This window comes from Perissodus microlepis, chromosome 2 (genome assembly GCF_051167445.1).
Source record: "Perissodus microlepis isolate ML-2025 ecotype Zambia chromosome 2, ASM5116744v1, whole genome shotgun sequence".
Taxonomy (NCBI): domain Eukaryota; kingdom Metazoa; phylum Chordata; class Actinopteri; order Cichliformes; family Cichlidae; genus Perissodus; species Perissodus microlepis.
In genome coordinates, this window is record NC_140462.1 from 14,755,537 (window position 1) to 14,770,740 (window position 15,204).

Consider the following 15,204-nt stretch of genomic DNA (forward strand, 5'->3'; position numbering starts at 1 on the left):
GAGAGTCGGGGTATATCATAGCATTTCCTGGCACATTATACTGCAGGCAGATGGGTGTGCAGTTTCTCTGAGCGTATAAATTTGATGCATTCCTCCTGTGCTGATGGAGAACAGTGTTAGGCCAGCGTAACAGGCCGGTATTAAAGCTGTTTATGTTTCATTCAGGCACCAGCCAGGTCGCATCGTCCACTGCCGACGTGACGGAGGCCTCGGTCTAAATATGTTTTTAGGAATATTTTTGCTTTATTGCAGATGGCTGAGCAGAGAAATCACTCCAACATGGCGTGGGAGGATGTTACTCATAGCTTCAAGGGTGTCAGTCTGTAAAAACCTGCAATGAAACCTGCCTCACCCTTCCTTAAGGAGCTGCTAACCCACCTAAAAGCCTTCATCTGTGAGGTTTTCACTGGCTTTTCTGTGTATCGCCGTCTAATTACAGTTATGGAAGGCTTCTCTGTCCTGTGAATCATTTGAAATCTGAGTTTTCACATTGCCGTTAAAAATGATCAAATTTTAATTGAAAGGCTAGGACTTTGGGGATAGGAGCAACTTCAATCAGGGAATAAGAAAACTCATCATTAAGGCTGCGTATCTGTCTAACCCTAATTGGAGGTAGAGCGCGTGGGTGAATTAGCTGGGCTCAAGCTCACAGCGATGTGAATATATTGCAAGGACCCAAGGCCGCAGCCCTCAGAGAGCCCCTAGAGAGATAATACAGTTTATTTACCGCTTATGCATAAAAATCTGTGTGCTGTCTTTGTAGCCCCATAGTGTGAGGTCTGACTGCTTTAATTATTAGCTGCTGTGTTTAAAATGAAGCCGCCAGCGTTTTCATTATTCGCACCATATTTATGCAAAACACCTTCACTCTGGGTGTCGTGTGAGAGTTTGTGTGTGTGTTTTTGTGTGTGTGTGTTAACCAATCTTCTTAACGTCTCTCATCTCCACTGCTGTCGTCCCTTTGCAGCTCCCCTCCTAGACTCTAGTCCATCGCGACCCAACTTCTTTCTCCTCTTCCTCTTCTTCTTCTTTTCCCCTCTTCAGCAGCGCTCTCTCTCAAAGTCTTGTTTACTGCCTCCTCTGCCGTTCATTCTCTCTTTGGATACCGGCTTCCTCCAGGGCAAAAACTCTATCGTTCACTTTGTCTCCCTGTCCGCCTCCATCGACGCTCCCCCTCTTCCATCTTTCCTCTTTATCCTCTTCCTTTCATTCCTTTTTTTTTCATCTTTTCTCTCCCTCTTGACAGAAGGTTTTGGAACCCATCTATTGAAATTTCCCATTTGCACTGCTTGCCTCTCAGTAGCTTATCACCGCTGGAGTTTTGTCCTTTTTGCTCAGAAGAAGCAGAGGAGGAGTCGTACAGGGAAGGAAAGAATGCACAGCAAGAAACATTTTAACCACACACAGACACAGACGGCAAAGGATTGAATTTAGAAAGTTTGTCTTCAATTTTCACGCTTTACTAACATCCCACCTAATAAACCATCAATAATCTGGCCTGAAATGAATAGACCTGCACATGAAGGTAGGGCTGACCCATATTAAAGACATCAATGCTGATAGAATGAGATTTATTTCACTAATCATAATGCAACCAAAGATCCTATAATGAAATTTGGATGTAGTTCCTTTATTGTACTAACAAAATCACCCCAACAAAATTATTAGCTTTATTTTCATAAGTATGACAGCTCCCACGTCAACTGCAACAACAGCAGATACTTCTTTAGAGACACCAGGGTAGCTGTGGCCCTTTAGTACCCCCTGGACTCAGTGCAGACAACTCACCTCGCCAATATCACTGACACTTGGCAGATGGATGCTGCTGGCTTTATTAAAAAAAATTACACAACATTTGGCTAAAGTTCAACTTTAATTAGTATCAACAAATGTGATGGGGCATACAAAACGTATACACCACCAAGGCATACACCAAGACAGTCAAGCAGTTATGCAAAGATCCAACGTTTATTATCTTGGCCTTGTAAATTTCTGTCCAAACTATATTCTGAAGGATAAACTGGAAATAACGCACCATGTTGGCCCCATACCCTCTCAGGCGTGAGGGGATAGCCCCCGCTCAGCACAGCCACACACGACTGAGGTTGGACCAGTCCAGACAGCCAGCTTAATTTGTCCCCTTAATGATGCTGGTGGCTTTTCCATCTTTGGCCTGTGGCGATAACAATGTGACGATCGTGATTGATCGGTGGAGTTTTCATCATTTATGAAACTCCTACAAATGGCAAGTTATCCATTTGCATCACTACTAAACCACGATAACTCAAAGATCACACTCAATTTATCGTCTGTAAATAAAAAACAAAGATAGATAAACTTAAATCTGGGGGTTTTTGTTTGTTTGTTTTTTCAAAGTTAATCTAGAGGTGTTGAAACTTTAGCAGAAAACTGCTTCATTTACATAACAATAACTTTACCCATCTGTTGTAATAAAGTAATAATGCAAAAAGTTTTGTTTTACTTAACAAAGAGAGAAAATCTAAGATAAAGAAAGAAAGGGAGAGACCAAAAAAAACGTAGAAACATGTAAATAGCAAACAGTAGGAGAAGGTGTTTGAAAACCTTTTAAATAATCTACAGATGCTCCTTAACACCTTCCAGCATCCTGAAGCAGTCAGCCAAGTGTATAAGCAAATTCAGAGCTAATTGACCTCAACACTATTCTGAGTGAGAGGAGAGAGATGGAGGGAAGCAGGCGGAGACAGAAACAGAGTTTGTACTGTGGTATGAACTGCCTTGAAGAGTAAGTGGGAGGTAGTGTTGTCACAGTGCATAATGGTGCTGCTTTCGTTATCACTGGCAACGAGGAGAAAAGAATAGAGAGCTGATGCGTTTGTGTGTCAGCGAGAAAGTCAGTCCACAGGCCAAAAGAGCGAGAAGAGAGACTGAGAGGGTGACGGTGTCGACGTTCGTTTCAGAAAGTGTGGAAAAGATCTGGAGAACTTTGTGTGTTTGTGTGTCTGTGTGTTTCAGAGGCATCCATTTTAGGGGAGCAGCTGGGTGGTGCGTAAACCACCCAAGCACTGATCTGCTTTAAGAAGCTGATCTTACCCAGTCACTGTGTTAAACACATTTGTCTTGACATTTATCAGAAGTGTGACATTTTTTCCCCTTCTCCATGTGTGCAACAACAAACGTGTTGTATTTTTCAGAGCACTGCTTCACGTTCCTGCAGTTATACAGTGAGGGATTCAGTCCTCAGCTTGAAATGGCCCAAACAAAAAGCAGCACAAAGAAAGACTGACATTTCACTGATTTCATTTTGCAACAACAGAAGAAGAAACAAAGAAAATATAAGTTTTGTTACATAAGAGAAATCAAATATGTAAGCAATAAAATTGAGATTTTCATTATTGCCACGCATAAACTCTTGTATCACAGCGCTAAACTACTGCACTTGGATCTCTGTAAAAACATTTTGTTCCATTTCTGAGTGAATGAAACAAGTCAATTTCATATTATTGCTGAACCTTCTGAATTTTAGTTACATTTTTGTACCTCATATCTGGAAAATGTCCTAAAAAGCTCCAGTCTGTGACTCAGTCTCACTAAAGTAAAAGAGAGGATGGTAACTTCCTGCCTTTAGAGGAAAATCGGTTATTGTCGGGTGACTGCGTCGGATTTTCTTTGCTGTCGGAAACCAATTGCAAATCGCTGCGGCAGCCACTTTTGATCACAAGGTGTTTGCACAGGTCGCTAAACAATCACAGTCCAATCACTCTCAATCCAATCACTCTCAGACAGACCATTACCATCTGTACATGTTTATTATGGTTTTATCTAACTGAAAGTTGTAAATATTGCTTGTGCATTACTAATGTAAAAGCCCAACAAGGGACAAGTGCTGGAAATTAGCAGCAGACTTAAATTCGATGTGCAGCACACCAGTTTTATGTGCTCTGTTCTGGAATTACGTTAAACTGCATTTTCCCTTTCAAATAAATATATTGAACTGAACTGATCCAGTACATTGCAGTCAATCCGAGTTCAGTGAAAGCACCTGCCACACATATCTACAGGAGGCTCGACTCAGTGGGTTGCCAGCTAGTTGTATTCTGGTTGTACTCCTGCATAAAAGGAAGGTTCCTGAGCGCTCTGTTAATTTTGCAGCTAAACCGCCGTCCTGCAGCAGCTAGGTCACTATTTGTGGAGCAATTTCTGAATTTCCAGTAGTTAATATGAAATTTTATATCTGACAATAACACATTTGCAACACTGACGGCAACAGATTTGCCATATTTGCTGTATTAATAACAGCTAATCACCATATTATCACAAACAGATTCCACGTAATTGCCAACTTGACCCCATTCAATCTCAGACTGGAGACTGACTCAGAGATTTTAAGTTCATTGTACACGGTCACAATAATTTCTGTCATGTTGTGGTCTCTAACCACTATCGTCCCAAGTGTGACTGCAGCATTAGGCAATGCAAGTCCACATTTCATCTATTCAGACTAGGGATGCCCACCAAGCTTTGCATCAAGCCAGTAATGGACTTCCAATATTACCAGGGGAGGCTTTTTTCTTTTATTTCTTTTTTAGATGAATTTGGGAGTAGGAGGAGGTAGATTGGAATCATTCCAATGTCAATAAATGATCCTCATTATTACAAATACAATAATATTGGAGGTAACGCCTTTTAAAATAAAGAGTGCTTTCCCTCAATAGAAGTGCATACATTGCCATGTAATCCTCAGCAAATGCACTAATTATTTGCCAAGGAGTTTTAAAGATGTTCTTCTTCAGTACAAACAAATGGGCTTTGGGCTGAGAGCCACAGGCAGTATAAGGAGGTCAGGAAGCATTGAGGGGCAGACTAACACTGTATTAGTTTTCTTTTCTTTTTTAAGGAAAGTGTTGTCAAAAGGATAATATTTCAAAAATAACTCCAGCCTCAACTGCTTGCCCTTTGTGCTCACTGCAACTAATCGATGAGAAGTCCATGTAGAAATTAGCAGCAAAAATAGAGCCAACCCCAAGTGTGTGCATTACAGCCAACTGTCAAAGTAACGCCAGCTCAGAAAAAAATATACTGTATTGAGCCTTTCCCTCCCTTTAGATGTTTGCTGATTATTCCTGCTTTGTCGCTTCCCTCATCTCTCTCCCTCTCCGCCCCTCCTCTCATGCTAAATGGAAGCTGTGTGTTGCTGCGTTAGAAAGCTAGTCACATCCCTCTCGCTCTTCTTTTTAGCTCCTCTTAGAGTCTCTCCCTCTCTCTCCCCCTCTATCTTTTTCATTTCCCACCTCTACCTTTCTCTCTGTCTATCCTTGACACGCTCTCTGTCTTTTTCTTTCCCGCTCAGCTCCCTCCAGCCTTCGTTCTGTCCACGCCGACACCCTCGACTGATTCTGCCGGAGTCATGGCCTTCAGAGCCTGACAAGAATTCAGCGCCTGTGTTTGTGCAAGTGTGTGTGTGTTTGCGTGCGGGGGTGTATCTGTGTCTTCAAGCATCGATGAAATATGAGCTGTTAAATATGAATGCTGGGTTGTGTTCTGATGCCATACAGTCATGTCACTCATGCATGGAGTAGTTGTAAAAAACGTGCGTGTGCATAAACACTTACACGCTGCATTCATTGTGTATGACAAGTAACTGCGGAGCTTCTGTGGTATTACTCTGCATCACATTTGCTATCCATTTGTCTGATACATGCCACACAAACACACACACAGAGGCAGGGCCTGTATTCAGGCTTCACTGACTTTAAACCTTGCAGAGGCTGACAGTAATTTCTGCCTCCAAATTACATTCCAATGGCTTCATAAATCTGCTGCCTCCTCCTCTGCCTCTTTCTCTTTCCCCCATCTTCCTGCTTCTCTATCTTCCCCTCTTCTCTGCCGTCCCTGCTCTCTTTCTCCCTTTTACTCCAGCCTCACTTCATTTTTTCCCCCTGTATAAACCTATACCCTCCTCACCTCCCTCTCCGCCTCTATTTCACCATCTCTCATTCTCCTCCCCCTCCTATCACTTGTTTTCTCGTTTCCCCACACTCCTTCTCACTGGCGCTGGCTCAGTAAATGAGAAACAGGGAGGCAGAGATGGGGAGGTTACGTGTGTGGGGTAGTTAAACAGTCACACACTCACACATAAATCCATACAGATGCATACACACAGCTAACACAGACATACACGCTCACGCATGTGCTCACACGGGCACGCCGAGAGAACTCAGTATGTAAATACTCATGTGCGCAAGCACACAACCGCAGTCAAAACATCATAAACAGCACATTACCCTTTGATTGAAAGACGAGCAGTTGTGTTGCCATATATTTGCCGTGTCTCTAAATTGACTTGAGTGTGCGCACACGCATTTAAATGCACACACATGTGGACACGGTTTTAATGAGAGTGTTCATTTTACTGATAGCGCCTCTAGGTGAAATAATTGCCAGTGTTGGGCCCTGATGGCTAGTCCAAGTGTTCTCAGGCCAGTTGTCTTTATTGGCCATGGCGGGCCGCAAACACACCCCTCAGCTCCCCGACTGCTGCTTTAACGGCTGCTCTGCTGCAGCCAGCGCACGCTTGCAATGAATACATGGCCTTAATATGCATAAGCACACAATGTAGACACCAAGTTACGCATTAATACTAAAACACACACATACACGCGCGCCCAGGCGGAGGCCAGCAGAGAACAATAGGCCGTCTGACAATGGGGCTCAGAGGAATTCTCTTCTCCATATTAATATTCAGCAGAGTGGATATGGAGAGAGTGTGTGTCAGCAGGGACGCATGCTCATCAACCTCGCTAACACTGGGGTTAGACAGCCACATGATTACAAAGTACTCAGACTTTGGTCCCCAGCCCCGCAACTATTAATCCCTAACTCCTACTTCCTCACTTCCTCTGTCCTAGCTCACTCCGGCGCACAGAGCGAGCAAACTGCCAAGTATCACAGCTGTCACTTTTCTTTGCTTTCCATTTTCCCAATTATTCTGATCAGCCTGATGGAGCAAAGGGTGGATGGAAATGGAGATTTGATATCGTCAATTTCCTGCCACCCCCACTACAGTGTGTCAGATTTGTGACAGTGCAGCTAGAAGGTCATCTGGAGGAGGATTTGGAAAAGGTTTTGGGGTTGTTGTTGTTTTTGTTTTGTTTTTTTGATCATGCTACTTAGCCTCAATCTCACCATTTCCTCTTTGTGAACCTCATGTCAGTACAAATGAATATGCCAGCAAAAACAGCTGTAGTACCACTCGTTATAGCTTCCAACCGCAAATCGTACAAGGTGACCACTAACAATGCACATACGAATGCTCTGGCTGTATTCATGCACATATGTTACCACCATCTGTACATCTGTAGTCACACGAATCATTTTACTGTTCATCTGTACACTTTACTTTAACATAAAAGTATCCACAACGTAAAAAGATTTGTTTTGTTGTAGTCTTCAGTCGCTCTGAGCTCAGATGTGGATGCAGTATCTGTACAGAATCACACTTATTGGTTTATGCAGTTTTATTATCTCTAGCCTTCTTTATAAGCCTCTGCACCAAACAAAGAAAAGTAAAACACTAATATCTGCTTATTACTACACAAAGGAAAGAGGAGTGAGAGCGTCTGAACAGCACAGATGCCACAGTGAAAGTCACATACTGTTGCCTGCCTGTAGGCTACACAGTTGTTATAGACTGGCTCACAAGAGCTGAGTGACTTCTGTCCCCCTGAGGAACGAAATGTTCTCTCCGGTCTCTGTTATGCAAAAAGACAAAAAAAAAAAATCGAGTACAACAGAAAAGACATGCAGTGAAGGGTCAGTTAGAAATGTTTTTGACCTCAGCACACGATATGGATTACTGCTTTCTTTTTAACTGCTTCTTTGTTTCAGTGACAGTGTGACATGTTATGTAAAGAGGATGATATAATATTAGAAGAAATAATATTACGATAGCAGACATCGGTTTGCTTTCTATATATAACCTTTCTACAGGCGAATTTTACACTTAAACACTGATGAAATAAAGCCTAATTGTAAATTTAGTGAACTGCAACTTAAAACCTATATTAACACAGTGCCACCCACTTAACCTACAAACTTCTGGTGTACAAGGGGTAGCTAGTTAGAAGAAAAATAGCTAAAAGGCAAAGAATGTAAGCTGCACCACAGCTTAGCACAAGATAATTTGGGCTTACTTGACCTCCCAGTAGAGTCCCAGAATGAAAATATGGAACTGGAAATGAGCATATCAGATATGGTTTGAAGTGTTTTATCCAACAAATGGTCCTAAACTCAAAATCTGCTATCAGTTAAGATTAAGAAAAGATAATAATTGTTCCCCCTTTGCAAGCTATAACCCCCACCTTGTTTTAAATTAACTTTTTGACTAATCAGCTAAGGCGTGTTTCATCCAGAGACTAGTTGCAGACCACCTGGCAACTACCGGTTGCTAGGGCAAATAAATGCTCCCAGAATAGTTGCAAGTAGTTGCTGGCAGTCATTCTAAAATCTACTGCCAAATCCTAGTCCCCAGGGTCACCAGTCAGTGACCCCATGATAACCGCCATCAACAACACAAAAATGTGCATTCATCAACTGATTGGGGAGTGGTTGCAGACCAAGAAGAAAAGCGATATGCAAACCTGACACTAGACACCTTCGCCTTCAAAGAAAACGCTGTCCCTTTTGAAACATGATGGTTATTTCAGTAAGGTAGAACTTGTTATTTGACGTTCGGTTACTTGTTTTCGTCAGACCTTTTCAACCTTCACTATCACTCGAAGAGTAGTTTTTATTTTTCCATTTTCATTGCCTGATATTGAAGGTCTGATCCCACCTCATATCATTCAACGACTTAACAGTGAAACAGCTGACCTCTCTTTTCTATCATAATTTTATATTCTACCACTAATTAGAGCATTTCTAGAAAATGTTAACATCAGAGGAATGAAACCACATGAAAGAGGAAATAAACTAAAACACTTCTTTATCATCATGACTCCATGTCAAAGTGTGTCCATTCGTGGTTTGTGTAACATCTTTCTACAAGGTTATTTTTAGACGGATTTCCTTTGAAAAGTGCTGCAATTTCCCTAATGTTCTCAAGCAGTTATGACTAACAAAAGTCATTACCTTGGTGAAACTTTCTCTAATCTTCCTCAAAACTCTGACAAACAGCCGTTTTCATACTCTGCCAAATGACTAGCATGTACTTTGCCTCCAAGCTCCTTGCTCTGATAGATGCTCCTTAAGTCTGCCGTCCTCCCATCACACTCCCACTAGTTAGGCTTGCTTCCATCAAAAAAAGTTTTAAGGACAGTCTTGACATCACACAGATAGAGCTTCACATATTGATGTCTAATGACCGATGGCAGTGAGCTGTGGAGATGCTGCTGATGCTCAATAGTCACTTCTTGTCCAGTGCAGGCAGACGTTTTGCCTGCACTATGCAAAGATTGGTGCAGAGTCTAAGAGTAGTTGGGTCAGAAATTATAACTAATTAAAGGGACTAGCTTTAAAATGACAGTTCACGTTATTAAAGGTGACATCTGCTGTTAATACGTGACTGATGACATCCAATTAGTGTTTATTTTTGTAGCTACTTTAAAGTCCAAAAATGCAAACTGTTAGACCTTAACAAATTACAAATGAACTGAATAACAATGAGTACCGCACCAAGTCCTTGCTTAGACCATTATCTCATTTCTCCTTAATGCCAATAACAAAGTCGACACATTTGGCAAACACTGCCTCTTTATCATTTTGCCCCACGTCGCTTGATTTTCATTATGCGAGTTAGCCACAGTCTGCACATATGAATAAGTTTACTAGGCATCAACTGGATATCAATCTGCAGACGTCCTATAAAAAGGATCATTTATCTCGCCGAACACCTCACTGAACTGCACATCCAGTTTCCATCTGTGGAACCAGTTACATCACATGGGAAACAAAAACTTGTACACAATCGCCCTGAGTGCACAGCTTTTAACAGCCCTCGAGGATGTACAGGAGTACAGACATAAGCCTGTTGACCAAGTTCTTCTCAGCTGCAGCGTGTGTCCTTTGAAAATGAAAATGAGGACACCTTTATTTGTCTCTATTTGTGTTTAAGCAAACTGGATGATAATTTCCCAGTTGGCTATGTAGTCTACTTACTTTGGGATGAAGTGAAGAGGCGAATGTGAGCAGCAGAGCAGTTAATGGCCTTGATGAATTTGTCTCTGTACACTCAGTATGCCTGATGAAAACCTTATATCTCTAAAACCAGTGTTCACTGGGGGTTTGATTCTGCACATAAGATACAGGCACTTAGTGCGTGATGGTTAATAAAAGCTCAAAAGATTTGTCTGGAGAGAAAAAACACAAAAAAACACAAATATAAAATATGGAGTTACCTTAATGGGAGGTTTGTGTCTACTGGGAGCACAGTGTTGTGCATATGCAGTGGTGACCTTCAGGAAGTATTTTCACGAGGTACTTAATTTTAAGAGGTATAACCATTCAGATGGGGATAATTATTTAGCCTGTACCTTTTAGGATTCTGTATTGTGCCAACATTAAGACTCAACAGCACATGGTGGCATCATTTACACAAAACAGGTGTAACAAATGAAGATATATTAGAAGAGGTTTCATTTACGGCACATTAAGCCAATATTTAAAATATTCTTTTTGTGGAAATATAATAAACTCTATGATCATTACCACAACAGATTTATGAGAACAATTTCCCTTTATTAACCAGAATCCATTTCTTTAAATTAGTTTAAGGTTGGTGATTTTAAACTGGCCATATGTCTAAGTGTGAATGGTTTTCTGTCTCTCTGTGTCCTGTGATAGAGTGGTTTTTACCCCACCTCTCACCCAAAAACAGCTGTGACAAGCTCCAGCGGTTAAGAAAATGAAGCTTTTAACATAGCTTGAAATAAGAGTAAAAACTACAAGCCGACTCAAACTTAAGAGGCTTTCGTTAAAATGTAGATTGAATGACTTAAAGTGACTCTCTTGGCCCCAAAGCCAACGACATAATGTATTTTATGCAGCTTCTAAGACACGTTACTTCAGAAGACTTAGTCTTAATTCTTGGCACATCTTGAAATATTTTAGCATAACTTCTGCAAGTGTCACCATCATCATTATCATGCGGCTCACTTATTTTGATTAAGCTGTATTTATGCAGCTACATTTGTATGTTACATTTTGAAACAGAGGCTTGTAGACAGCACTGTCCATCCATCCATCTTTTGAAGCGATCTTCCATCAAAATCTGTGCCACGTCTCTCTGGCTCTCTATTATAATGTCGCTGGTTCCATTAGCATCATACAGTAATCCAAAATTTGTAAAGAGTGTCGTGAACTGAATCAGTGACCTTTAATCCTCCTTGTTGTGCACTCTCTTTTCACGTCTGATGTGTTACAAATGGCCCATTGTATCAGACAGATTTTACCTCGTTGCTCAAATGCATCTCCAAATGAAGCCTCTAATACTACTCTTGCCTCCTGTCTCTTTTCAGGTCGGCGCTCACTAACACTCAGCCAGCTGTCCTGCTGAAGTCGACACCAGTGAAGTCTACCTTCAGGATACAAAGGCTGTCCATTTCCACCAACTCTTCACACTGAGCCAGCACATCACAGCACTCCTTAAAGCGGACGGTATACAATACATGCCGTCATCTGGCTTTGCTGAAGATGATCTGTGTGAACTGAGAAGGAAGTGATCAAACATTTAACAGAGGAGAGAGTGCTTGAAACTGAGGGAGAAGGAGAAAGGAGCTTTTCCCTTGAATCCTGCTCATACAGTCGGTACTCTTACTGAGACCAGCCTGTCCATCACTGCCTTAAAAAGTGCTCATTACTATCACTGAACCGTGAAGTGCATGTTGTAATAATTGTTATAGTACAGCTCTAATAACAGATCAAGGACACTTTGTTGGATTTTTCTGAGCTGTGAAAAGCGTACTTATTCTCATTTTCCTCGCGCAGATCATCTATTAAAACCACTACCTGTCTATTTGAAGCAAGTGCCGCACGGTACAGTACTATTTTTGCATGACCCACTGCCTGCATGAGTAACCAGGGTCGCTTTTGACTTCGAAGAAGGACCCTTGAGCCCGCAACCATCTTCTGACTGTCTGCCCAACTGTAGCATTTGAGTGTGGGGGGGGGGGGCTGTTTCAGAATTAGGCCTCTGGACACTTGCTGAAGATGACTTGAGTTGGCAGGCCTAAAAGCCCCTTACCAAGAGAGAGAATTTGACAGCAGGACACACACACACACACACACAAAGAAGACAGAAATGTGGATGCCGAGGCGGCTTTGAGCCATGCTGGTGTTGCTACTTGTGGAGCCCTGGAGTACAGGCTATCATCATCCCTATCATCATTCACCCAAGCTGAGGAAGATTCAACGGCCCGAAGGAAAGAGGCTACACTTCTGAACGATTCGAAGGAGACTGTGAAATTGTGCTAACACGCAGAGATCCACAGCAACATCCTCAATAACCCATATAAACAATAATACTCCCCTCCACAAATCCTTGATAGAGAAAAACAAGGCTGCGGCAGGCGTGAAAGGCACAGACACTGAACAGGTGAGCAAGCCCTTGGCAATCACATCCTGGGTCGATCAGACCTTTCACACACACACGCACACACTTCATTCATCACAGTGAGGAACACTACACTTACATCTTGCTTTGAGCTACAGGATAGGAAAGAAGACACTAGAAAACACACACCAGCTCTGTGCTCCTTTACTTCAGAACATGATTAAAATGTTTGTGGGAAGTGGCGGGTTAAAAACAAAAAAACACTAGGGAGCGGAAAGGGAATGCGGAGGCAAGAATGCCGAGGCAGAGAGGGAGTAAGAAAGAGAAGGGAGTGGTGGAGGAGGAAGAGATTTGGGGGAGAGGTGCATCTAAATGAAAAACAGAAACTAAGTTGCAGTGGAGGAGAGGACAGGAGAGGAAGCGGAGAGCCGATTGATCCAATCTCAGTGTGCAGGAATCAACGGACGACTGAAGAGGAAACGATAAAAGAGGATTAGAGAATAGAAACAGGGGAGGAGAGGAGGAGGATGACTGCACGGACACTTCTGTAAACAAACCTGAAAGTAGATATAATGAAAGATTATCAAGGGGAGGTGGGCGGATTGGAGAGGTACACGGCGTGATAAAGATGCAGCGAGAGAGAGAGAGCGAGAGGATGGATGAGGGAGGGGAGAGAGACGAGAGAAAAATCAGGATCATTAAAAGAACGTGTCGATGGGAAACCTTGGCATGTGGGCAAGAAACACACATGCCGGCTTGTGCCAAGAGGATGTTTATGAAAGGGAAGCAGGGATAGTGTGGCACTGAAACATATGCTAGTTGATATTCATAGAGCATCCCAATATGGTCTCAGCTCGTACCTTGACAGTCCCTCTTGTGTGTATGTGTACCTCTTTCTTACTTTTTCTGTCTCTCACATGCCGGGGAAAGAAATAGTCAGATTCGAGCTAAAAATACTATTAAGAAAAGAGAAAAATCAAGTCTGGGTCCACGTCGAATTAGGTGGCGCACACTCTTTTTCACCCTGACATATCAAATGCTGCCGGTGTCGAGCTGAGACAGGAGTTAGTTGTTGTTGATACAGATCTTTCTCTCATACACAAACACACACATGCATCAGAGGCGCACACACAAGCATGTACAGGTACACAAATGCAGCTATTTTTACATCCATCTCACAGAATAGAAAAAAATGACACCAAACCAATATTTGGAGCCATTATTCTTTTTCCAGCTGATAGTGACTTCAGTCTTCACTGCCAGGAACTCATTTCCCCCTCTCTCCTCCTCCTCCCGACTGTCCTACTGTCCATCTGTCTCCTCGCCTCCACCCCTCCCTCCTTGCCTCTCAACTATTGTTGCCATCTCTCGTTTGCTTTGCATGGATTTTGACTGCAGCCAAGGGGCAATTTTACATGTAGCACAGAGTTCACATACAAACACACACGCACAAACATGCATGCGCAGAAGGGGCGGAGAAAGGGGGGAAAAAACTTGCCTTTAGAGGATTTGTTTATCAAATGTGCTGTCAAATCATGTCAGGCATTTCACATCAGGGCACATTTTCCAGCCTCGGGCTACTCAAAAGAAAGGATTCAAACACGAGGACGCCACAATGCAATTTCCACAACTTTCACCACTGTATATTTTTCATATTCTAAATATAGTGTGCCGTGAATGTGCACATACGGAGATCATTTTATCTGAATTGTAAATTCACGTTATTGATGTTGGTGTCAAGGATTTGCAAGGAGACAAATCATAAAACATCGACCAAGGAACCTATTAATGTTGCAGAAAAATGCTTCTCTGTAAAACATCTCACTAAAACATTTCTGGGGATTTCAGGACCACTTTCCTGAATAATTTATAGAAATTTCACGAACAATAACAACTGAGTGAAACCATGCATTATACATGTCAGCTTGTACTGAGACTTCTGTATGTGAATGCTTTGTGCTCAGTACGTTTGTTTATTTGTGTGAGCAAATTTCTCAGTGTGTGTTTTGGTCACGACCTCGGATAGATAAATTGTGTTTCTGAGTATACAATAAGAAACCTAAATTTCTCTGCTTTTCTTCTATATTCTTTTCAGTTTCATCTTTTTTTTAATATATTTTAGGGGTAGATATAGGGCAATAACAACAAGTTTAGTAGTTCTGCTACTCTCTGGGCCATCAACTGGACTGTGGGCAATTAATTTGATTTCCTCCCCGATCTCGCCTCCATTTTAGTTTCATGTCACTCACTCCATTTCAGTTAATCTCTGTGGAAGAAAAAAAACTCCTCTTCACTTATTTTCCCTTCCTTCAAATGTCACTGTCCAATTTTCTCCATTTCTGTCGTCACTTTGCTTTCTCTGATTCTCGTAATCTTCCTCGTCCAGTCAATCCACCCCTCATCACACTCTGTCTCTAAATGTGCGTTTGTCTTCTGCTTGGTCGCCCTGACCCATATAATAGTGGGCAGCTTCTTATAAGTGCATCTGATGATTCAATCCCCAAATCTTTTGCACTTTAGAGATTTAAAGAGACTTTACTTTTATCAGCAGGTAGAAAACACAGCACTTTGATCGAGTAATTTTGGAGATAGACCCCACAGCGAAACTATCTCGCTCTGTCTCGTCCTTCTTTTTTGCTTCCCTATTTGAATATAATGAAATTTTTTTTCTCCATTCA

The 15,204-nt window shown here is 42.0% G+C and overlaps 2 protein-coding genes across 4 annotated transcripts in view; one reads left to right on the forward strand and one right to left on the reverse strand.

Moving 5' to 3' along the window:
- macrod1 (mono-ADP ribosylhydrolase 1) overlaps positions 1–15,204 on the reverse strand; it is a 142,854-nt gene that overhangs the window by 89,720 nt on the left and 37,930 nt on the right. The window lies entirely within an intron of this gene.
- Positions 1–15,204, forward strand: part of flrt1b (fibronectin leucine rich transmembrane protein 1b) — a 36,943-nt gene that overhangs the window by 16,147 nt on the left and 5,592 nt on the right. For all 3 annotated transcript variants that reach the window (XM_084948889.1, XM_084948884.1, XM_084948896.1), the window contains exon 2: positions 11,493–12,568. The gene's annotated coding sequence lies outside the window, so the exon portion shown is untranslated. The remainder of the gene's footprint in view (positions 1–11,492; positions 12,569–15,204) is intronic.